This window comes from Natrix helvetica, assembly GCF_964273705.1.
Source record: "Natrix helvetica genome assembly, chromosome: 2".
In the NCBI taxonomy this organism is placed as follows: Eukaryota; Metazoa; Chordata; class Lepidosauria; order Squamata; family Natricidae; genus Natrix; species Natrix helvetica.
In genome coordinates, this window is record NC_138552.1 from 202,468,936 (window position 1) to 202,495,057 (window position 26,122).

A 26,122-nucleotide genomic window follows, 5' to 3' on the forward strand; every position below is an offset into this window, starting at 1 on the left:
TCAAAAGATGTCTGAGGAAAAGGGAAGAACAATAAGACCTTCAGTTTTAATCCTGTCCATTAGATTTGCAAGAATACCTTTAAGTATCACATCAAGATTTAATGAGAAACCAAATATAGCCAAAACATTTTGGGACTGACATAAAGTAAAAGTAAAGGTTCCCCCCACATGCGTACTAGTTGTTTCTGGCTCTAGAGGGTAGTGCTCATCTCCATTTCTAAGCCGAAGAGCCAGCGCTGTCCGAAGACGTCTCCATAGTCATGTGGCTGGCATAAAGGTGCACAGAGCACTGTTCCCTTCCCACCAAGGTAGTCCCTATTTTTCTACTTGCATTTTTACGTGCTTTCGAACTGCTAGGTTGGCAGAAGCTGGGACAAGTAACGGGAGCTCACTCTGTTATGTGGCGCTAGGGATTCGAACCGCTGAATTGCCAACCTTCTGATCAACAAGCTCAGCATCTTAGCCACGGAGCCACCACGTCTAAGTATTACAAACATATGCATAACATCCTATCTGATTGGATGACTGGCCTTATCACTAACACACGTATTCTGAAAATTGTCTGACTTTACACGTGAGTAAGTGCTGTGGCGAGTCACTTGGGCAGGTTAAGCTAGAATAAAATCTTGAAAATCTCTTGTTGCTATTCCTGATGCTTTGAAAGGACATTGTCCCAATGGAATTCAGTTTTTCTTTACCAGAGCACTTTTTAAAAGTGTTAAAATCCTAGAGATCATGCAGAGAAAAGGAATATCAGCCTCTTTGACACACTTTTTTTTTTGCTAAGCATTTAGAAAGTGCTCCAACTGCTACACACAAACTGAAGTGGATAAAAGAGTTTGTTCCCTACCCCCATCCCTTCTTCATTCAAGAAATGTATTAACAGGTCACTAACCCTCGTGATGCAGTGGTTAGAATGAAGTTTTTTCAGGCTAATTCTGCCCACTGCAAAGAGTTCTATTCTCATCAGCTCAAGGTTGATTCAATTTTCCATCCTTCTGATGTCAATAAAATGAGAACTCAGATTGGGGGGGGGGTATGCTCTGTAAATCACTTAGAGAGGACAGTAAAGCACTGTGAAGTGGTATATAAGTCTAAGTACTATTGCTATTGCTATTAGCTTAACAGAATTCCAGAGTTAGAAGGGACCTTGGAGGTCCTCCATTTAAATCACTTGCTTAAGCAGGAAACTCTATACCATTTCAGACAAATGGTTGCCCAATATCTTCTTAAAAACTTCCAATGTTAAAGCTTGTTTCATTCTATTCTTGTGTTATTTTAAGCAGGGGGGGGGGAATCCAAGCAAATTACTGTGAGATATTGGCATCCTCAGACTACTGATAGATGTAATCAGCAGATCTATAGTCTGGTACTAAGTATCATTTGTTAATGGTCTGTTTCATTGTTTGATAGGCTGTTGCACTATGCAGAAATGCTATATAATACAAATTCAACTGCTTTGGATTAAATGGCTTTCATTAGTACACAAGTAATGGTGGCCTGACTCTGCTGGCTTTCTCTTCAAGGTTTATGTTCTATGGCCTTCTTTTATGGATCTCAGCTTATTCCCTGGATTTAGCAATTGTACTTATATGTAATCACCAATGGTACATGTTATATTCAGTAATTTCATAATTATCTTTGTAGTGCAAATTCTGCCATGAAATAGCTTGTCTATACTCTGTTCTTACATTGCATGTGTAAGCTAAATAAATAAGCTAAACTATACAAGTATTTGTTCTTAGTGTTGTAAGATAATGCAATTACTAGGACCAGATTACACAACTTGCAAGCTGCCTCCCAGACAATAGCAGTAGTAACATTACATTACAACAGAAGAAAGTGTAGAAGCTACATTCAGCACTTTTTCTTCTTCTTTTCTTCTGCTTGCATTAACTGAACCAATGAGATACAGGCAGTGGAAATTCACAGCCAATGAGACTATTTCATGGATCTATTTCATGGATCATTACCATCATTATCTCTCATCCCCAAGGGTAGTATCTGATTGGTTCATCTCGCTGAATGCCTGTGCTAATGCTTACTTGACTGGTGTACTGTTTCCTTTAGATTATGTTTGTCATAGGTTGACTGGCTGCTTAACTGACTGATGAAAGTAAATAGAAGTAAAGGAGGAAGAGAAGAGCTCATCATTGGCAAGATAAAAAGAGCAGAAATGGAGGACTAAGCAGGATCATATGCCCTAGGAAGACAAGTTGTCCAAATGCAATCAAAATGGCAGCAGGACTGGTAGGATAACATTTGAAAGGACACATTCTTACAGGAAGGAGTGAAATAATGCTATTTTTAGCCATCCTATTCTATCTGAATCACACAGCTAGCCCCATTACCCCCTACCTTACCAGCTTTCCCTCAGACTGACAGGAACCATCCTTTAGTATGGTTCATTTTCACCTGTGAAGTAAAAATTTGGCAGGTAATGTGTTCAGGGTAGTTGAACCTCATGGTGATAATGATATTTGAAAGAAAAGGACTTCAAATTTTCCCTGAATGTAAACTTTGTGTTTTTTAAGAAATATTTTTTTAAAAGAATGGTCAAACAAAAATGGACTCTTCAGGTGTTCTCTGCTGGATTTTGTCCAAGGAATTGTCCTACCTCAATAACTCATATTTAAAAGAATGCAGGATTTTCTTTCCTTTTTTCCCTTTTCTGTCTAATGATACTGTTCTAATAAATTTTTTTCTTGCTGATGCAGTGGATTTCTTGCAGGGTCAGTATGTTAACTTTACAATAATCATTCCTGCTTCACATTATCTCCTCTTTCATGTATCCCTTACAACACTCATATCTATTTAAAGAAACAAGAAGCAGGGTTTCATATTGAAGCCAGTTATTATTTGCTGACTTCCACAATGTATGCAAAAAAAAAATCAAGGTAACATTCATTAAATTCCAATTAGGATTCTTCATTTTATGCATTTTGATGATTAATGCAATACTGAGCAGAGCATAACTATGGCAATGATCAAACTATGTACATATCTCTTTAGAGCCATAAAGAAGCCTTTATTGTATAAAGATACTGCCCTGAAAATACCAAATGATCTGCTATTTTTTTACTTGATCATAGCCAGTAGGCAAGACTTAATAGACAAAGTGAAAGTCAGTGGAACTTTGAGGAAAAGTGATTGCAATATTAAGGGAAACTAAAGATAAGTGTAATAAAGTGAATGTTCTGGCCTTCAAGGCATTAATAAATTCCAAATATTGATGATCCCAAAGCAAGAGAAAGTAATGGGGAAAAGAACTCAAGATGGGTGGAAGTTCCAGGAAAAAAAATATTACAGGCACCATATAGACAGTTCTAAATGAATAAAACTATGGAAGGCAGCAGAAAAAACCATCATGGGCTCAAAAAACCTCAATAAAGATCTAATGGCCAAAAAAGGACCCATATGAGGGATAAAAGATGACAAATGAATACAGAAAGTCTATATTTGTAGAAATGGTGTCATGAAAGCTAAAGATCAAAATGAATTTAGTGGAAGATGCAAAGAGTAACAAAAGAGATTTCTTTAGATATGTTTAAAATTAAAAGGGAAGTAAAGAAACAATATACTAACTGCTAGGTGAAGATGGCAAAATAAAAGTTAAGGTAATGAAGTAGCAGCAGCACTATTAAAATCCTATTTTGGCTGAGTCTTCTCCTGACAAGAGTGTGTATTTTATCAGTCCACTGGGAACAGGTGGAAGAAACAGGATTTCAGTTCAATCTTGATAGAAACATGAAGAATACCTACTGATCTTAAATGAATTCAGTTTTGTAGCACCAGATAGATTGAATCCCATTGTTGAGAAGAAATGTGCTCTCAACCAATATTCATTAACTTTGAGAAATGTTGAGAATAGATGCTAGGCAACTGAAAGATGGCAAATATTGTCCCTATTTATTGGCTTTCATCACTACAGCTAGACATGTGTTCAGAACAGGCATGCTATCTCTCATTTGGAAGTTATGTAGTGCTAAACATCTTCAAAGCATTGGCACCTAGCCCAAAACATGCTATGTTCACATAATTTAGAGGCTTGATATAGTTGTGAAATTGTTCATACGAAGACATGGCTAAGTCATTGGGGAGCTCAGAATGTATGGCAGAGCTTATAAAATCAATATGTTGATAATGATTTGATAGTTTTTAGATTTTACATTGGTGGCTGATTATGTATTATGTATTATGTATTTATTATGTTTATGATGTTTTTAACAGATATTAGATACAGGGTTATTTGCCAGATATTTTAACTAGCAAGACAAAACAACAACAACAGATTGTGAGATCACTTGTCCCATAAAATTAGAATCCCCCAAAGAAGAAATTCAGAAATGACCTCAAGCATCTTGATCATTTGTCCATTTAGTGGTGATTCTTGCCTTTTTCTATTTGTGTCTATGTTTATTTCTATCTGTTTAGAATCAGTTTATGAGACACACAAACAACTTCGAATCTGGCTTGGACTAATAGTGGATGTCATAAGAAATAATGCTGGAGGCAGAATGTGGGCTGTCTGCTATCTCTGCTCTAAAGTTAAAATGGTAAATCAAGCAGTCAAATATATGAATTATTTCCCTCTGTAAAGAACAAGTATTTATGTGATTCCCTATGATGTATAGTATATCTGCACTACCAGAAGAGGCTGCTGTCCCAACTTCACTTGGTATAATGACACTCATTCAGGACCAGTGATTAATAGCCATTCTCTGATAGCCGAATGCTCTGAAGAACGTGAGATAATTTTGCTTGAACTTCCAGTGACATTTATATTTCCTGGACTAAGAGGCTGATCACCTTTTGAATGTCCATGTCTCTACATTTCACTACTCCGGGGATATTTTTGTGGAGGATTGCAGTGGCTCCAATTTCTTCTTCTAGCGCTGGCTTCTCTGGTGATTCTCTTATCATTGTGGACTAAGGGAAGATCAAGAAATTGCAATTGATGGTCTTCAGTCTTGAACTATGTCCCTTTTGTACACATCTGCCTCTTTTCCTTTTCTGCCTCCAGGTGTTATGGATGCAGTACAGACCAACAAAGCTGGTCTACCAAACAGTACTTGCTTCATGAACCTGTCAAACATAGTCCTTGCTCTCCTGCTTATAATAAGACAGGCTCCCAGTAATTTATTATTTTCGCACTGAATGGGATAGAATTTGCCATCCTGAGATGACTAATTGATATACTGCATGATCCATATCAAAAAATTAGGTTGGCATGTTTGTTGAACTTGTAAAGTTCAACTTGTAAAGCCTAAACACATAACTCTCAATTTTCTTTACTGTACATGCCCCTGTTTTTAGATGATTATAATTGGGAAGGAAACACTACATTAGTAGGACTTAAATGTGAGCTTTTTCTCCCCAAATCAGAATCAGATTACTTCCTATCAGAGGTGGTATTCAGCAGGTTCTGACCAGTTCTGGAGTACCAGTAGTGGAAATTTTGAGTAGTTCAGAGAACCGGTAAATACCATCTCTGACTGGCCCCACCTCATCTATTCTCTGCCTCTCGAGTCCCAATTGATCAGGAGGAAATGGGGATTTTGCAGTAACCTTCCCCTGCCATGCCTACCAAGCCATGCCCACCAAGCCATGCCATGCCACGCCCACCAAGCCATGCCCACAGAACCGGTAGTAAAAAAATTTGAATCCCACCATTGCTTCCTATGTTAACCCCTTTCCCCAATGCTAGCCTGATCATTAGCTGATATACATAAACATGAGTACATAGCCACAGCACTCTGGCCTGTGCATTGGCTATTTATTCACTTCTGTACAATTTAAAATGCCAGTTCTGATCATTTAAGCCATATATGGCTTGGAACAAAGGTATCTCCAACATTGTCTCCTCCTCTTAGTTCCAGCTTGTCCACTGCAAAGTTCTCAGGAGAATCTGTAGCAACCTCCCATTTCTGGAAGGTAAAGAGAAATGTCATTTCAACGCTATGGTATTGTTGATAAATTCTTCCATGTGGAATTCAAGTGATTATTCCCCTGCCCCAAATATTTGTCTATTTAAGCATTGCTAATTGTTTATCTGAGATAAATATTGATATAACAGATAGTTAAAAATTCCAATGAGGCAAAGATAAATATAATTAAAAATGTGAATAATTTCAAGATTGACATAAAAGAGGTATTTTTATCTTAATACCTTTATTAGTTACTAGTTACCCTGCCAATTTCTTTTTATCATTGTTATTGCACACTGATGTGCTTTTATCTGTTAATGGTGAGCGGTTCAGAATTTTGTACAAGATCGGCAGCTATATATAAATGTTTTAAATAAATAAATAGTAGGATTTCTAAATTATTAAGAGATTTCTTTATGGAAAGAGCAAACACCCAAATTTCTATATGTACTGTAAATTGGTGTTCTCTTATGATAATGGCAGACTTAATTTCCCTTACTTTCTGCTTTATCACACATTGTGGCATCTATATCTCTATAGAATCCTAATGAAAAAGTCCAAAGATTCATTATAGACACATTTTTATGTGACTTTTTATGTGACTTATCATTGTAAGAGTTTAATTCCTCTTTTACTTGTAATTCCTCAGTATATTCAGCATTAAAATGCAAGGCTAATTTAGAAAATTTTGATATAGTAGCACAATTTTGAAAAATGTATATGTTGAGATAATCTCAATTTAAAAGTAGCAGCAGGGGTGCATTTCTTAACTTTATATTATGATTGATCATATAGTCAGGAAGAAGTTTAGGCTAGATTTGGCATTTTTATTCAGCTATCAAGTCCTTTCTAAGGATCTGGGGTAAGCAAATGTTGCTTGATGGTATTGAAAGTATTGTTACGGGATCAGTGGTGGGTTGCAGGCAGTACGCCCAGGTACGGGCATACCGGATCCTGCCCAGAGCACTGGATACTATTCCATTATGATGCTCCGGAGGGCCGACCTGCCCGCCTGCACTCCTTAACGGTGCTTTATGCTGTTGGTGCTTCTGTGCATGCGCATGGCACATATGGTGCCTGCGCGACGCTCTGTGGAGCAGCTGGAGCATTGCAGAGGCTTGCGGAAGCATCAATTAATGCATGTGGGTAACTCCGGGGCCGTTGCAACCGTACCAGTTGGAACGGAATCCAGAACCCACCACTGTACAGGATGTAAGCCATTACAAATAAACCTGCCTTTTGCAATTGACTAATGGTGATTGTGTCAATGCCGATGATATTCAAATAATGTTCCAGTTGTTTTAATACTGTCAGTACTATCTTTGCTTTTCTTCTACACAATAGAAGTTGTTTTACTTCTATTTTCAAGTCTTTGCATTTTGTAATTTTCTCCAGTTCTTTCTCTTCAATTCTGCTGCCACTATGTACTGCAACATCCAAGATCTGACTTTTTTGTCTTTCTTATTGACAGTTGTTAGGTTGAGGTTATTATGTGACAGATGCTTGTATATCTCAAATTCTAAAAGCACTTTAGCATCATTATTGTCTATTTTGTAATCCCTCCAGTTCTTGCTTGCAGGCAAATGGTATTTCTTGCAGATATTGAAATGTGCCTTTCTTGCTACTTTCCAATGGCATTGTTTGTAGTCAATCTGTGTGATTTTCTTGCAGCAGCTAATTAGGTGGGCCACTGTTACTCTACTGTTATTCCAGTTATTAGGTGGTCTACTGTTACTCCAGTTTCTTTGCAGAGGTGGCATTTCCTGTCTCTTGTTATAGCTTATATTCAAGGGTCCTTTTTTAATGGAAGCTTATTCCTGTATATCTCTGCAGCCATTATACAGGCCTTGTGGAATATGCTGAAATAGTTAATGTTTCACTATTTTAATTTTCTAATAGAATAGAACAGAATAATATATTATTTTGCAATTTCATTCTCATTTCTTTTTGGTTGCATTTTTAAAGAAGCAAATGAAAATATTAACATAATAATAGTGCAAGCAAAAAAAATGCAAACATCAAATTCATTTTTCATTGTTTTATAAATATTGTCAAGCCACATAGGATAAATTAGCAATTAATAAGATGAAAAGCCACTTATAATAAAAGAGTTAATCTTATAGTTTGCATTCATTTCAAAGGGCTGATAAATGGAGGGAAAATGAATACAAAGTCTTTGTCTGAGAGATGGTTACCCTCCCACTGGGCTAGGATTACAACTGTGGTATTAAATAGGACTTATTGTTTAAAATGCAAAGGAAATGTGTATGTCTTGATATGACAGGTCTCTCAATAACAGTCATCCTGAAGTCCTTCATCCACGAGCAGGAAGAAGGGACATCAAGTAGAAATGAAAAAAAGCAGTTTAATAATGAGACTGATTGACAAAGGTGATTATAGAACAGCTGTTCTGTGTGAGCAAAGAGTTGGCAAAGCTATTTTATTAACAGAGATAGAATTTGGTATATATAAAAAAATATTCACAGGTAAGACGATAAATGTTAGTTTACTTATCAGACAGATTAAGATTCCTATGCTGTCCATCACCGTATCTCCTGCTGTAAAGTTACCAACAGAAAAAATGCCGAATATGGCTTTTGGAGGGAAGTATTATCTTCTTTAAAAGGGACGTGGCGGCTCAGTGGCTAAGACACTGAGCTTGTTGATCAGAAAGCTTGGCAGTTCTATGGTTCGAATCCCTAGTGCTGCATAATGGAGAGAGCTCCCATTACTTGTCCCAGCTTCTGCCAACCTAGCAGTTTGAAACATGTAAAAATGCAAGTAGAAAAATAGGGACCACCTTTGGTGGAAAGATCTTGGCCTTTGGCATTTAGTCATGCCGGCCACATTACCATGGAGATGTCTTCGGACAACACTGCCTCTTTGACTTTGAAACGGAGATGAGCACCACCCCCTAAAGTTGGGAGCAACTAGAATATATGTGCGAGAGGAACCTTTACCTTTATTATCCTCTTTACCTGTAAAGACCAGAATTGTGCAGGCAATGGTTTTCCCTGTGACAGTGTTTGGAAGTGAAATCTGGACTTTCATACAAAGACTTCTCTGGAAAATACTCTAATGATGGGAAAGGTGGGGAAAAAATAGAAGACATTTAACAAGATCTGGGGCAGTTCTCTTCGCATTGCTCTTACTTTAAATCACTTATCCATATATGAGGAAGGCAGAAGTGGTGATAATGTTTGCAGCCACTACCACATATGAACAAATATCCAATTATTTCTCTCTTCTTTTTCCCCTCTCCCCTCCTGACCTGTGTCCAACTACATGCACACACAAATATATGTGTGCAATCTAGCAGTTACAAAATAATAGATGACAGAGTTGTAAAAGGGCTGCACTTAAAGGCTGCAGTTGGTATCATAACAAAACAATTTCTGGAAAGTTAAATAGAGAGTAATATATATATAAAATCACTACAGAGCAAGGTGGAGTTGGGGAAGAAATTTGTAATATATATGTCTATGTGTGTGAAAAAGGCTGTATAAGAGAGAAATGAGAAATTCAGCTCAGCAAAAATGTGCTAGAGCATGGATAAATCCTCATAGACAAAGAATGAGTGGAATGATAGAGAAGAGGGTAAACAGAGTGTCTATGGAGATTCTCATTCATCCAGGTCACGGTTGTGTCAAAGGTGCTTTTTTTTCTAAGAGGCAACTGGAGTTTCTGGTTTTTCTTTGAAAACATTTCTCTTCTCATCCAAGAAGCTTCTTTAGCTCCAACTAGATGGTCCTTCCATTCTCCACCATCCACTCAGAGCTGAAGAAGCTTCTTGGATGAGAAGCAAAGAAAAACCAGAAAGTCCAGTTGCCTCTTAGAGGGGGGGGGGGGAAGGAGAGTAAACAGAGGTAATTCTCATCTTTGTATTTATACCTTATTGCTCCATATGTTAGTAGTGCAGCTGAAAAATCAGTGACCCCAGATCTGGAGCTCCAACAAAAACAAAATAAAGAAGACCGTAATCAACCCATTCTCATTTCCAGAAAACCATGAGCTTCTCATAGAGCAGCTCAGACAATATACATGAACAGGGAAAAGAATAAACAATAGCAAGATTCTTAGAAAGTCATTCAGTTTACTCCAGCAGCTTAGAGCATAAAGTACTATTTCATGCAGCACATTAGCTATAAAATCTTAATATGCTACAAAGGGATTGACAAGTCAGAGCAAACCCAGGCTACCTTTTGCACTGGTCTCGGGGACTGCCTTGGGATGGAGAACAAGGTGTCTATTGACACATTCAACAAGTACAGCTCCGAAAAACTTGTTAATAATATTCCTGATGAAATTATATCTAATGCATCTGTACAAAACATTAACATCCAGAAAAAAGTTCACCTAAGAAAGAAACTGGGCAAGGAGTAATTCAGCAGTATTTGATTCTCAATCCACAATTCATTCACAATATCGCAATCGTCCATAAATTTGATGCTCTGAAGATAATTCTGAATTACCCTGAGCCACATTAAAATGTTTTTTCCCCAGAACAACAAGGCTTCCGTGAAACTGAAAAGCAAATTTAGTTAGAAATAGTTGAATTAATATGAATCTTTAATGACTCATGAGACTATGTGCAATAAATGAAATCATATTGTATGTGTTACACATTTGTACTTGACCCCTGAGAAGTGCTTCGGTAGTGCTAATAATTGTGTAAATAAAACAAATCATTTTATTATAAATAACTGAAACTTCTAATTTTCTCAGTTGAATTCCAAAGAGGTAGTTTTAATTATCACTAGCTTTTCCTTGGAGAATAGTTTAAAAACCTACAAAGTTGGGGTTTTTTTGTTTTTGTTTTGGTTGGGATGTAAATAGTAGACTATATTAAAATGCAAGGTACATGATAATAAACATAACATTTGTGCTTATTGCACTAGAAATCCTATATAGCCATATGATTAGCCATATTACAAACAGAGAATGTTCTTCTCATAATTAATTGATAGTGTGTTAATAAATGGTTATTAGTCTAAGAGCCAGCATGGTGTAATGACTCAAGCTAAATTAGCAACAGGAAGATCTTGCTTTGAGTGACTTTGGACCAGTGACTTTGGACCACTCTCTATCCAATATCCTTCACAGGATTGTTATTATAAGGGGGGAAACAGATCTTGATATGTTGATATCAAGATATAAGCACATATTCAATATTAAATTATTCTATTTTAGAGGTGAAATTCTTTCTTTTTTGAAGTGTCAGTACTGTGTTCTTTTTTCATATTTACTTTGCATATTTCAAAAATACTTTATATTCTTCAGAACCAGCATTTTATATCCCAGCTTTATAAGATCTGAAATCCAAGAGCATTCAGTATTTGATCATTTTGATTGCTGACGTGCTGAAATCATTACTAGTTGATATGGGTAGGAACTGGGAAGAAAAGAAAAATGAATATCAAAACAACTTTATTTACTCATCCAGCCAATTGAAATAGCTAAGTTCAAATGACAATCCCAAAATAAGGTTGTGAAATCCAAATGCTGGATTTGGTAGTGTGCTAAGAATTAGCAATGTTTTCATATACTTCCCAAGTGAAATGTCAAAGTTTTGTGCATCCTTCAAAGCTTTGCATGTCAACTCCCAAAGTGAAAATTCTTCTTTACTATCATGCAAGAACTAATTAATTAATTAATATTAATTGCATGGTCAGCGAGGCTTCTCTGTAATTGCACTCACCTCTTGGAAGATTATTGCTCAGGAAGTATAACCCCTAATCCTGCCATCTTTCACAAGATCTTTGAATACTTTCCAATAACTATTGTTGTGCCTGATTCCTCAAAGGACTGACATAACCTGGTCCCAATGACTGCCTTCAAGACTTTTCAGAAAGCTAACCAGGGTAGGACTGCCTGGGTCTCAAGAGGAATGCTGTCTCATAAGGACTAAATGAACTTAACATGTAATTAAATAGCTAAAATATAATTATTTATATTATAACAGGGGTAGTATTCATTTACCTTCCCTTCCTCTTGCTTCACTCACATGCACCACCTCCGTGCATGCGCTAAGCCTTCCATGCATGCGCTTATGACTAAAAAAGGGCCTAATTGGGATGCCATAGAGCCAGGGGTGTGTGTGGCTGGAGCCACCCACAATTTCCATTAGCCGTTCAGGTGAACCAGTTCAAATTGGTAGAATACCACCTCTGCATATAAGAAGGGTGGTATAGAAATTTGATAAAGGTTAAGCATAAATAAATAATTAAATAATTTTACTTCAAAATAAAATCAAAACTGGAGCTGGAGTTAGAAACAGGATTACAATCACTTCCCTTTATGTTTATATAATATATGTTCTGGAAAATTCTTGGGAATGTATGTATGTATGTATGTATGTATGTATGTATATATGTTCTGGAAAATTCTTGGGAATATATGTATGTATGTATGTATGTATGTATGTATGTATGTATGTATGTATGTATTTGTGTTACAACCCCTGGTATACATAGGTATGTATTTGTGTTATACATTTGTGTTAGCCCAGGTTCAAATCCCAGTAAGGGTATGGCTAGCTGATGAGAGCTAATTAGCTCGAAATAGATATATACTAGTCTCCCTTTATTTATTTATCAGTACAAATACAACACAAATATAAAAAAGGCAACATTAAAAAAATAAAAATATGGTTTTCTGCCTGCATGGTCTTCTGTGATAAGCCGAAGGACAGAAAGAGGGAGTAGTGATCTTCCTCCCATATTTAGGCATACCAGGGGTTGTAACACAAATACATACCTATTTCCCTGGCTCAACTGATAAGGAGGCGAGCCTGTGGCTTAGTGGCTAAGACTTCTGCCTAAGATATAATACAGCCCAGGTTCAAATCCCAGTAAGGGTATGGCTAGCTGATGAGAGCTAATTAGCTCGAAATAGATCTATACTAGTCTCCCTTTATTTATTTATCAGTACAAATACAACATCTATCTATCTATCTATCTATCTATCTATCTATCTATCTATCTATCTATCTATCATCATCTATCTATCTATCTATCTATCTATCTATCTATCTATCTATCTATCTATCTATCTATCTATCTATCTATCTACTGCATATTTGGTCAGATGCTCTTTGGATTCCACCCAATGTGTGTGAAAATTCTGTGTTAAAGTTTAGCTTTTCAGACCTTTCTAGGAAATTGATTGAATACGATGTTATGAATCTTATTTATTCCTCATATTATCTCTTATTGTCAGTGAATAGCAGAAGAAGCAAATTTCTTTTCCAAAGAAGTGGTATACCCAATTTTTATTCTATCTACAAATTATATATTGTTCTGCAACATCTTAGTCTTTATTATTGATTCTCATTTTTCCTATAGACCATTGCTCATGTGTATCATTATTATAACTTACAGAATAATTTATAAAGCCTTGAAGAGCATTTACTTTCTGCGGAGAGGCTAATAACATCATTAAGATGGTAGAACGTCTCAGAATGTAATAAATGCAAATTCACAATGCAAGCCATAATGCCTATTAGAATGAAAGCCAAACAGATTTCTATAACAATTTGATTTTTCCCCAAGTATAAAGCACAACCAATGCTTAATTAGCATTCCCAATTGCAGCTATGATAAATCAATTAGGTAATTAAGCTCAGAGCTATCTCAAATATCATCCACTTCTATACTAATACTAAAAATCCTTTTGTTGATGGTAGAAGGCAGAAATAAATGGTTAACCGGCTAATATAAAACAAAAGAAGCAAAAGAACAATGCAAAAATAAATGAACAATAAAGTGTCCTCAGGTAGTAGCATTATTATTTATGGATTTCTCTAGAATGCAGTTGACTTTGTCCAATTATAAAGTTCTGCTTCCTGTAAATAAATATAAATGTAAATATTTTTTCACCTTTACTTTGGACTTTAGAATTTTAATTTTAATATGTTTGAGCAACAAATACCAATAATATCTTCAACAATTCCAGCTTCCCTACATTTACAGTCAATGAAAAATGGGACCATTCTTCTTTGTTTAGTATAGCTGATATCACTGAAAATGGGCAGATTCACTGTTTTAAATTCTTTCAACAGTTCATTTGGTAGAAAGACTGAAAGATACAGAGAGGTATAATATATGAAATAAATTTCCTTTCCTTATCTTTTAACTTCCACCCGCCTGATTGCTTTTACTTACTATTTCTTACCTTTTCTCTGCACTTGATGAAACATTGCAAACTATGAAAAGTAATAGAACTATGGCATCCAGGTGTCAGATCAGACGTGGAATTCAGCAGGTTCTGACCAGTTCTGGAGAACAGGTAGCAGAAATGTAGAGTAGTTTGGAGAACCGGTACATATCACCTCTAACTGGCCCCACCCCCATCAATTCTCTGCCTCCCAAGTCCCAGCTGATCTGGAGGGAATGGAGATTTTACAGTATCTACAGCACACTGAGTAATAGAATAAACTGTTTGGAAGGGACTCTCTGTGTATGGGGAACTCATAGAGCCCAATGGTTCACCAAGTAGCTCAGATAGATGAAGCGACATAAAAGATGCTAGAGCACTGCTGAACAAAAATAAAGTGAGGATCCATTCATAAGAGCCTATATTAGTCTCTAACTAATATAACTTAACTAACGCTAAGATAAGCAAACCATAATTACTTCCCTGTCCTAATTGCATCTGCAGATAGCTGGCTGGCAGCCCTGCTTCGAAGAACCAGTCTCTTCTAGATTACAAGGAACCAGAATAACCCTTTCAGAGTTGCTATGAGGAATATGGTGTGTATGACATAGAGTTATGAAATCCATCTCTCCACACTCCTATACTCATTTTTAGGTTCTTACATTTCTCTCTGTTAAAATTGAGCATTGTTTCAGGTTAATCAAGTAAATTCCTTACATTACAGTTTGCTATCCTCCACATTTTTGTTTTATCTGTTTAAACTATTTATTAATATGTTGAATAGGGCCTAGAACAGAGCCCTGATTATGCTACTCAATGAATCCTTCCAGTCACTGATGTAGATTTATTAGAAGTGGTTTTTCAAGCAGCTCTGTATTCATCTGGTGGTATTAATCTCTACTAAAAACTCACTGTCAAATATTTTGCTACATCAAGGTACAATATGATTATTCCCATGGTTAATTAAACTGATTATTCTTTCAAGAAAGGAGATCAGGTTGGTTTGACATGACTTTACTTTAAAAAAACTAGGTGGCCAAGCAATGCCTTCTTTTCTAAATGTTCACAAAGAGTTCAATAATTTATTCCAAAATATTGCAGAGTATTACTGATCGATCTATAATAATCTGAAGCCTTCCCCCCCCTTTTTTTTTAAAGTAGGGAAAACAGTGATAGATCTTTCAGGGAAGAAAATATCTTGATGACTTTTCATCAAGTCCCCCACTGTAGTTCCTGAGATTTTTAAAGCAGACACCCAGATAAACACAAAGTGGACACAGATAATTTATTTACTTCCCTTTTACTGGCTTCAGGCCTGATAGTACCTTGAGGAGGCACAGCGATTTTTGTTCCGAGTCCCTTTGGGGAGAGGGGGCGGTCTATAAATTTAATAAATTAAATTAATTAAATTCCTTGTTTTCGTTGCCTTAAAGTCAGCAGCAATAAAGATAGCTTCAAAAATCTTCCATTTACTTTTGAGGGTCCGGAAAGTGAAAATGATGATGGTGTGAATCCCTCAGCCCACTTTCCTCATATTTGCCTAGGTCAAAATTGGCAGCTTAAGTTAGCAAATTAAGCTCTGATAAAATGAAATAGAGCAATTGGCTCCTGGTACAACAACAGAATTATTGGTATCATCCTCCCTGATTCAATTTGCAACACTGTTTTTTCATAAATATATTTGCGCTTAGGAGCTGTCCTTTTTAAGGCTGTTAAGAGCAAGGACAGTTTACACTTTCTCTCTCTCTCTTAATTCTTTCTGCTCTTTCAAAGGTTGAGTGAACTGAGCTGAGGCAAGCTCTGTGTTTGTCATTTGTCTATCTGAATTACTCAACCATAGTACTAGCCATAGGAACCTGCCTGCTGGGGATTATCAGGACAATGATCCATACTTATCTGGCTGATTTCTTCCTCTGTATTACAGTGTACCTTTCTATCAAAGGTTTCCTCCTCCTCAGAGATTTCTGCTTGGAACATTAAGAATGTTTAGGAAAAAATGAACTGCTTAACCCTGCTGTTGTTTGATCTCTTGGAACGATTTGCCTCCAGAACTTGTGGGTCCTCCATCACTATAAGTTTTTAAAAATAAATTATATGGTCATTTGTTTGGAATGGTATAAGGTCTCCTGATTGAGCAGAGAGTTGGACTAGAAGTCATCCAAGGTCCCTTCCAACTCTGCTGCTCTGTATTTACTTCCTCCAAACCAGGTAGGACTAGCTATGATTATGGGAAAATGGCACTGCAATCAATAGCCATTTGAGATTACTTTTCTTCCATTAATCATCACAATCATCCTCTTATACTTTTTGTGTCATTCTCTCCAAAATGATGGCAAGGAGATCTCTGTATCACCCACACTAAGCAGATGTAAGCCTGGCAAAATAAGTGAGTTTTGGCTTCCTGAGATGTGAATGGAGGTGTGCACTTTGTTGCTTCCATGGGTAGCCAAGACTGAGAGAAAGAACAGGCAGCAACACACTGGCCTTTAGAAAGCAATGGGTTGCTTTGTAACCCCCTATTGAATAGAATAGAATAGAATTCTTTATTGGCCAATTGTGATTGGACACACAAGGAATTCTTCTTTGATGCATATGCTCTCAGTGTATATAAAAAGACAAGATACATTCATCAAGAATCACAAGGTACAGCACTTAATGATAGTCATAGGGTACTAATAAGCAATCAGGAAACATTCAATATCAATATGAATCATAAGGATACAAGCAACAAAGTTGCAGTCCTGCAGTCATAAGTGGGAGGAGATGGGTGATAGGAATGATGAGAAGACTATTGGTAATAGTAATGCAGCCTTAGTGAATGGTTTGACAGTGGTGAGGAAATTATTTGTTTAGCAGAATGATGGCATTCGGGGAAAAATTGTTCTTGTGTCTAGTTGTCTTGGTGTGCAATGCTCTATGGAGTCGTTTTGAGGGTAGGAGGTGAAACAATTTATGTCCAGGATGCAAGGGGTTTGTAAAATGAATGGTCCACCATTCATATGAAGTAGCCACTTAGCAGGACTTAAACCTAAAAGCTCAAACAGACTTTTCAGCACTTCACATGAGGAAACCTATGCATCTGTAATTGGGGGGACAGTTGCATTGGGTTTTTTTTATACATCACGAAATTTAAGTGTTTCCTGCTTGAATGTGCCTTGCCTTCCCCCATCTCCCAGCAGGTGCATGCCATGCATCCTGATTGGTTCCAATCAGGATGCATGGCATACACCTTTACAGAGGTGGGATTTGAGATGTATTTGCATTGTCTGGTCTGCAACATCTGTGACCTTCACTTTACCCATCAACCCCTTTGCAGCCTAGGTCTCTGTTTCCTCAATAAACAGCTCAATTGTGCTCTGGTGGAAAAATATAGACATTCAAAACATTTCTTCCTACCTGGAAGGAAGTTCAGCTGTGAAGTGAGTTCAATAGACTTGTCTCCTCAGGCTCTCAGAGAAGTACATTCCTCACTCCCACAACTTCCTCTATGGATTTACTAGCCCCACCAATTCCAGTTTCTACTATCCTCAGTAGGGGTGGGTTTCATCAGTCACTGCTGCCGGTTTGCGCTAGGGCGTGCCATGCACATATGTGTTTGATCGCGCATGCGCAGAAGCAAAAAGCAAGATGGTGACGCCTATGGTGTCACCCGGAGAACTGGCTTGGGGGCATGGCAGGTCGGGGTCACTGCCGGTTCCAGTGACCCAGGCTGCCAAAGCACTACCAGTTTGGCTGAACCAGTCCGAGGCAGTAGGAACCCACCACTGGTCCTCAGAATTAATTCATTATACAGGCATTTTGGTGGTGCAATAAATTGTTCTTCTGGCAGAACTCTAAATCAGTCTTATTCCCTTTCCCCAGTTAAGTGCTTTTGAAAGATCAGATGTAAAACATGAAGCCATCTTGAAAGCCTCTCCTCCCTGTCCTCACCAGTTTGCTCTGATTTCAAGGGTGCATGTTGAACACATGGACAGATTGGCTGTAGAGTCAAGTTACAGCTAATAACTGCATAGAAGAGCTAACCACCCACTGAATATTCACACTGGCAGCAGAGACTTTAAGACCAGACTGGTGGACTTTAGCTAGAAAAGTTAAGATAACCACTAGTTGGTAGCCAAGAATATCCAAAGACCGTCCAAATTTTTTTCAACTCAAAACAGAGATGTCTATTTTTAAAGTCCAGAGTTCTTTGGGGAAAATGGGGGGCCATGAACAATTTTCCCTGTCCTATACTTATTTTTTTCAGATGGTAGAAAGGTTAATGCAAAGGGAGGGGAAGAAAATTGTGGATTGGCCCATCTGCACCAGAAGGTGAATTTATAGAAACATGTTGAAATATAGGTCTGATGATCATGACCAACAGATTCAAAGTGTTTGCTTTTTATGTCATCACAACCATGGCTCGGTGGCATGTAGAGATATTTATGCAAAAAGGACTAAAATCTAGAGAGACTAAGCAATAGATCTTTTTTTCCTCTTACAAGAATTGGGGCAACCATGAGAATGCTGAAGGTACCTTGGTAAATCTATCCTATTTAAAGCCACAGTGATCTTATTTAAACTGTTAATATTAATGTGTTCCAACCCTTTGTTTGTTTCTTATTTCCTGTTTGATTTCTGTTTGTTTTTTATTTTCATTGTGTCTCTCCACTGGGAATCTAGATGAAGGGTCTTTGTTCTGGTCCCCCCAGACACACACAGAGAGAGAGAGAGAGAGAGGGGGGGGGGGGGTAACTTTACATATTGCTGTAAAACAGCAAAGATGGGAATCAGCTCTTTTTTTTCAACTAAAGGAGATGGAATGACATTTACACACTTTGTTAGATTTGTTCTTAAAAGCCCTGCAGGCCTGCAAAATCTGTGGCATTTGACACAGACCTTCACTGCCTACCATGCTGTCTCCCTGGCTTTGCCACATGCCCACTTCTCCATCTTAATGTATGTCTTCTTATTCCTTCCTTCTACAACCAATTTTTTTAATTCTCTTTTGTTATTTTCCCTTCCATCCTTTGGATCCCCTTCATATCTTGTCACCCATACTATAATCGTATCGTTTCACTGCCTATATTCACCATAGTTTCCACTCATTAAGATGATCCATTCAGTTCTGGGTTTTTCTTTACTAGATTAAAACAGTAGATTAGCTGTACCATCCAATAACTGGGTTTTTCTTTACTAGATTAAAACAGTAGATTAGCTGTACCATCCAATAACTGGGTTTTTCTTTACTAGATTAAAACAGTAGATTAGCTGTACCATCCAATAACTGGGTTTTTCTTTACTAGATTAAAACAGTAGATTAGCTGTACCATCCAATAACTTGGTAAACAACGTAACACCATTGTTTCACTGCTGAGCACTAGTTGAAGTTTTTAGGTAAAGGTTCCCCTCGCACATATGTGCCAGTCATTCCCAACTCTCTGGGCAGTGCTCATCTCTGTTTCAAAGCCGAACAGTCAGCGCTGTCCAAAGACGTCTCCCTGGTCATGTGGTTGGCATGATTAGATGCCGAAGGCACACAGAACACCATTACCTTCCCACCCAAGATGGTCCCTATTTTTCTACTTGCATTTTTACATGCTTTTGAACTGCTAGGTTGGCAGAAGCTGTCAACAAGTAATGGGAGCTCATTCTGTTATCCGGCATTCGGGATTCGAACTGTCTAACTGATCGACAAGCTCAGTGTCTTAACTTCGTGTCCCCTGAAGTTTTCATACCATAGTAAAATCCAGAATATTCATGAAATATCTGATAATAATAAACCGTAGAGATCACAAAAGAATGAATAGCGATGACAGAATTATATAAGTAGTGTGAGCTTTTGAGATTCCTTGCTCATATCTTAATGCTGAGAAACCATGAGAGGTAAATATGATTATATGACTCAAGCCCCACTCTTTTTGAATAGGTTATGGATCTTCAATTTCAGAGACACCATCTAAACTTTTTTTTATTTCCTCACCTCACCCTTGATGACACTAGAAGATACATTTGATTTACCAAAGTTATTCTCCTGTGTAAAAAATGAGTTTTATTCTCCTGTGTAGTCTGAAGCAGGGACTCTTTGAATGGCTTTTTTTTCTTATAAAGACACTCTCCAGAAACTTAAAACATATTTATTTTGTGCCATTATAATCACTCAGAAGACCTTGAATTTTGATAGAAGGAATTAAAGGATTATTAATCTACCAAATCCATGTGGAAAAAATGTGTTTAAAACTTGATGACAGCACAAAGAGATTTTTTTTAAAAAAAATCTCTGTTGCTATCTAGGTGGTTATCTTAGGGGGCTTTTTTTGTTTTTGTTTTGCAAATCAGATTTATAGCCATAATTAATACTATAACACAGATATAACCCTTCAAGAGATAAAGGAATGCTTCCAACATGATGCATAACATAGGAGAGTAGACTGAAATTCTGAGAGATTTGCTTAAAACTCCAGTTTTATGGGCAATGAAGTAATAAGCATTTTAGCAGAATATAATTCAGATTAAATGTCCAAACCCTTAATGCTGGCAAACTCCCCTTCAGTATAAGTGATCTGCCAATATTAACTGGCTAGTGTACACTGAAACTCGCTGACTGTTGCGTTAATCAATTAAAGTGAAAAAAGGAAACCACTGGTTCCAGTTTTGCATTGATTTAGTACTTTAGTTTAAAACCCAAATAGCACAGCAAGTAAGAGGAAACTAATATAATAATGAATTTTACTACAGGAGATCATCAAGAAATGCAATGTTCATTTCACTGTTGAAAACAATCCATTAGAAAAAAATGGGAGTGGTTAAGATATGACTTATAGCACAGCACTTCATCATACATTTTGGAGGCTATTCCTAGGCATGGATGATGAAAATTACAGTTGAACAGTTAATGCTAATGAGATAAAATGACTAGATAGTCCTTCCTGCTTGGTGGTATTTCATTTTCCTGGGGGAAAAGGGACTTTGTCTTGGAAAAGAACTACAGGGGCTGAAACATGTTGGAAAACATGGGAAAAGTCAACTGGATTTCTAATGCACTGAAGAAAAAAATATTCTGGATGTCCTTTTTCACTGAAGATGACAGGATGCCTAAATCTTGAAGGTTTCTGATTTATTTCTGGTACAGATAAATAAGTCAATAAATTAAATGAGCTATCCTCATCCTCCACCCAATCTAAAATAGTAATCTAGAAAGTTAAATTCTTTGCTTCCAGCACCTTCTTGAGTAAAGATCTACTAGTAAATATTCCCTTTCTCTAAACATATTCATTCTGCAATGCTGTAGAGAAAAGTGCATTATCCCATTTCCCTTTAGACTGTTGGTGCTGCCTATGTCTCCTTTCATGGATAAGCTCCTTTGATATTTCAGCATGTCTTTCATCTTATCTGCAGACCTCATGCATTTCGTGAATGGGGGAGATAAACAAAATAGGCCAAGCAGGCCCTCCTACAAAAGCAAAAGACTTTGATTCTTCATGAAGTTGTTGATTGATTGATTCATGTATTGTATTGGCACAAGAAACAATTCTGTAACTGTCAGTGCTGAGAATTACACTGAATAGATCCTGATGGTGTTTTATGGACTTCTGTTTATCCAATGTTAAATGGGATGAGTGGTAGTTTGCCAATTTTTTTACTACCGGTTCGGGCGCTCTTCTGCACGTGCTCACACATGTGTGCGACACTTCTGTGCATGCCCAGAAGCATTTGAATGGGATTTAGGTGCCTCCATCTAAATTTCTTTATGTTCTGACTCAAAATGTCAGAACGTTTTCTCTTTGATGCTAGGTAACATCTACTGTTATATTTGACGTAGCACAAGATATCAAAGGGTTCATGATTTGGATGTTCTTATGTTCAATTTTGAAAATGCTAATTACTCCACACTGGTTAAAATTATATATCTTTCCTACTCTGAAAAAGAGAAAATGTTTGAATTAAGCCAAAGTGGACAATTGAACAAATCAATAAGACAAAACAATGTTAATTCAAACCTCATTCCCCAAGTTATATCACCATTGTGTTTTCTTTTGCATAATTTGATATTCCTTTAATCTGATAGAAAGCTAAATGTAAAAATAAGTAGCATTTTTTCACTTAACCCTCCCCCACCTCTGTTTGTCAAGATAAACTGAATCTAAGATTAAATAATCCGTTATTTCATCATTTTTCATATATATGTTGAAGGTACCTGCTTTTTCACAACTCCAAAGGAAAGTTGCTCCTGAATCATTCTATCAAATGTATAATATGTACAGTAAAGGCTATATACAGTACAGCAAAATTTACTGAGTTGTGCATCTAAAGAAAACATAGTAAGAATAATCATATTAGGATGTGGTTTGAATATGAGCATTTGAACATGAGCAGAGCAGTTTTGGAAAGATTGTCATAGGTCTGGGCTACAGAAGCCACAATCATATTATGGGCCTCCCAAAGGTGTTGCTTCCATTCCATTTTTAAGGAGCTCCATTGTGTTGTGACATATGTGACACAACACCCACACCAGAAAGAACAAGACAGAACTTTTGTTATTCAGATAAAACATTACAGGGGATATGAAATGGGCATATTGAATTTAGTGACTAACAAGACTACCCTTAATGCAGTTACCACGGGTCATTCCAATCAGGTATCATAATTGATGGGCAACCTTGAGAACTGAGAGACTTTACAATTCTCTACCTTTTGCTCTAGGTTAGTGTTGGAAATTAGTGTCTCAGACTGAGATGTTAGGTGGCAATCTCTTGTGAGTTACATTAGCTGGATGACATGATCTAATGACTGGTTTCTTTTTATGGGGGAAACTTGATTACTTTGAGAAATGCAATTTCTATATTGGCTGATTACCTCTAGTAAGTTTAAACCACTTGGATACAAATATATTTGTCAATTCTCCTTAACTACTATTTTTGGACTTTGTTGTTTTCCTTCATTGATCCTTGTTTCTTTCCTCCATCCACCTATATCATTTATCCCATATCTGATAGTATATAGCAGACAGAGGAGTAAGATAAGAGGGTTAAGAATGGTGAAATGCAAATGAAAAATAATAGAAGAGGAAATAATATAAGCTGAGCAATATTGATTGGCAATTGCTATTAAAAAGAACAGGAAGTTCCTGTTCGTATTGTATTGTGTAAATGTGGTGTACGTCTAAGTTTTGAGTATGTGTATTTTACATGTTTGTAATTTTTTTTAAAAAAAAGAGAGAAATGTAATTTCTCTTCCTTATAAACATTCCTGTTGATGGTGGTACTCCTGGTTGCAGATGTTGAGATGGCATTAATGACTTCACCTAGCTGAGTACTGAAACATTTGCAGGAAAACCAAAAACTCCATAGTTCAACTAAGAGCTTCAGACACAAATCCCACAGAAATTATTATGGCTGCAAATGTCATTGCATTATGGAATGAAACAAGCAAAAAAAGTTATAAGTTTTGTTCTTCTGAAAAACAAAACAGCCAACCAATACTTTAAAAAGAACTCAAAACCCCTCCAGCAATTTGTATGACATTTGGCCATCTTTATCCCCTCATAACATCTAGCTTTCCTGAAAAAATAATCTGGCACTGAAAAACAAAAATAAATATGTTAATTTTTCATACTAAAAATGTGAGAAAACAAAACTTCATTTTTCCACACCTCGCTCTAAATCCAGGCATCAATTCAGACTGGCTTGTTTCTAGAGGGAATCAGATTAAGACTTTTTGTGCACACCTGCCGCAGGAGAGGTCGCAAAGGCGCAACCCGGTCTAAGGCCCCAGCCGCCGCCCTATTCCAGGCGGCCGCTAGGTCCTCCGACCGAGCGCGGGTCAGGGCTACAGGTAATGGCCCAAGCTCCGTCTGGAACCTATCCGGCTCCATCAGGTGCTTGGGGCGGTATCAGCTTGGACCGTCTGGTCCCGCCTCATCGCGGTGGGGGGTAGCACCAGGGAAGTCCAGCCGGAGACATGAGTGATCTGACCATGACATGGGTGTAACAGCTAAGTCCCCTATTCCCAGATCACTCGTCCACTGCTCAGATACAAAAACAAGGTCCAGTGTGTGGCCACCTTTGTGTGTGGGGCCCTGAATTAATTGGGTCAGGTCCATGGCTGTCATGGAAGCCATGAACTCCCGAGCCACCTCAGATGCTGCTCCCGTTGACGGCAGGTTGAAATCCCCCATAACCACAAGCTTGGGGATCTCAACCGCCGTCTCCGAGATCAGCTCGAGGAGCTCGGGCAAGTCTCATTCATCATCTTCAGGCTGGTGCTTCCGGCTTGGTGCTTCCAGGAGCAATGTGAGATCTCAGCCGGTTCCTCTTTTTAACTGCCAGTGGCGGTTTGAGCTGATTGGGTGGGAGCTTGGCTGCATTTTGATTGGGTGGAGGTGTATTCTGATTGGTAGGGGACTTGGCTGTGCTCTGATTGGATGGGAGTTTGGCTGTGCTCTATTTGGATGGGGGCGTGTTCTGTTTGGGTGGGGGCCTGGTTGTGCTTGTGTTAGTCTGAGTTGCAGAGGGATTTGAGCTGGTGAGCTGCGTTACTGTTGTTTGGCTTCGTGTTTGTGGTCTTGCCACAACACGCCCCCATCCAATCAGAGCACAGCCAAACTCCCATCCAATCAGAGCACAGCCAAGTCCCCTACCAATCAGAATACACCTCCACCCAATCAGAATGCAGCCAAGCTCCCACCCAATCAGCTCAAACCCCCACTGGCAGTTAAAAAGAGGAACCGGCTGAGATCTCACATTGCTCCTGGAAGCACCAAGCCGGAAGCACCAGCCTGAAGATGATGAATGAGACTTCATCGAAACTTCGTGAAGATACTTCCAATTCTACGTGGGAGAAAACCCGAACAACCAAAGACGTACATACAAACACCCGTGAAAACCTCAGAAAACATACATACATACAAAAAGAAATAATCTTTTGGGGAAAACATGGTTATTTAATCAGACATTTAGAACTTGAGATTTGGAAGATAGCAATAGCTCTTATACTTATATACCGCTTTGTAGCCCTTTCTAAGTGGTATACAGAGTCAGCCTATTGCCCCCAACAATCTGGGTACTCATTTTCACTGACCTCGGAAGGATGGAAGCCTGAGTCAACGTTGAGTCTGGTGAGATTTGAACTGCCAAATTACAGGCAGCCAGCAGTCAACAGAAGTAGCCTGAAGTACTGCACTCTAACCATTGTGCCACCACAACACTTAAGATACAAGTACTTAAGAAGTATGAGAACATTGCTAATAATAATGTTGTTACTGTATGTTCTCATGAATATGCTGATAATTTTAGGTGCCAAAATACATCCTCCAAAATTGGGTTCAAGTTATCTGCAGATGGGTTTATTTGTGAGTATATATGGTAGCATTTTTTAAAATAGCCATATATCTCATATATATTGACCATCATTTTTTTTAACCAAAGTACCATGACAAATGGATTGTCTGTGGATTTAATTGTGACAATTTAAACAGTTGAATGTTTTGAGCTTATCCACAGGTAGCACATTTTTCATGGTGTTTTGCTTAAAAAATTGAGGGTTATCTTATTCACAGATAGGTTCATATACAAGTATATACAGTACTGGGATTTCATTATGATATTGTAATATTATGCATATTGAATAGTTCACTCTATACTGAGTTTGTAAGATGTTTAAAATGGATGATGCTTTTAAATTGAGATGATGTTATGACCAAGGTCCTCTAGTTAGACTCAAGCTTCTCGATAGAGTCCTTTATTGCTCTGTTAAGTCCATAACAAATGGCCAGCAAAGCTCCACCCCAAGCTTACCTGAAGGCCACCAGCCACAAACAGGGTGACGTCAAGGGTCCAGAAGCAAGTCCACAGGCAGAAACATGAATCAACTGCCTGTCAACCATAGTATCTGCCTGTCTGTGATTTTGTACAGCTTGTGTAACCTGTCTTTCTTCAATTAAACAATGCCGGTTTTACTCAGCCACTTTAAGCATGTTAGCTGGGGAATTCTTGGAGTCAAAGTCCACACATTTTAAAATGGGCCAAGGTTGAGAAACACTACTATAGCTACTAGCATCCCTT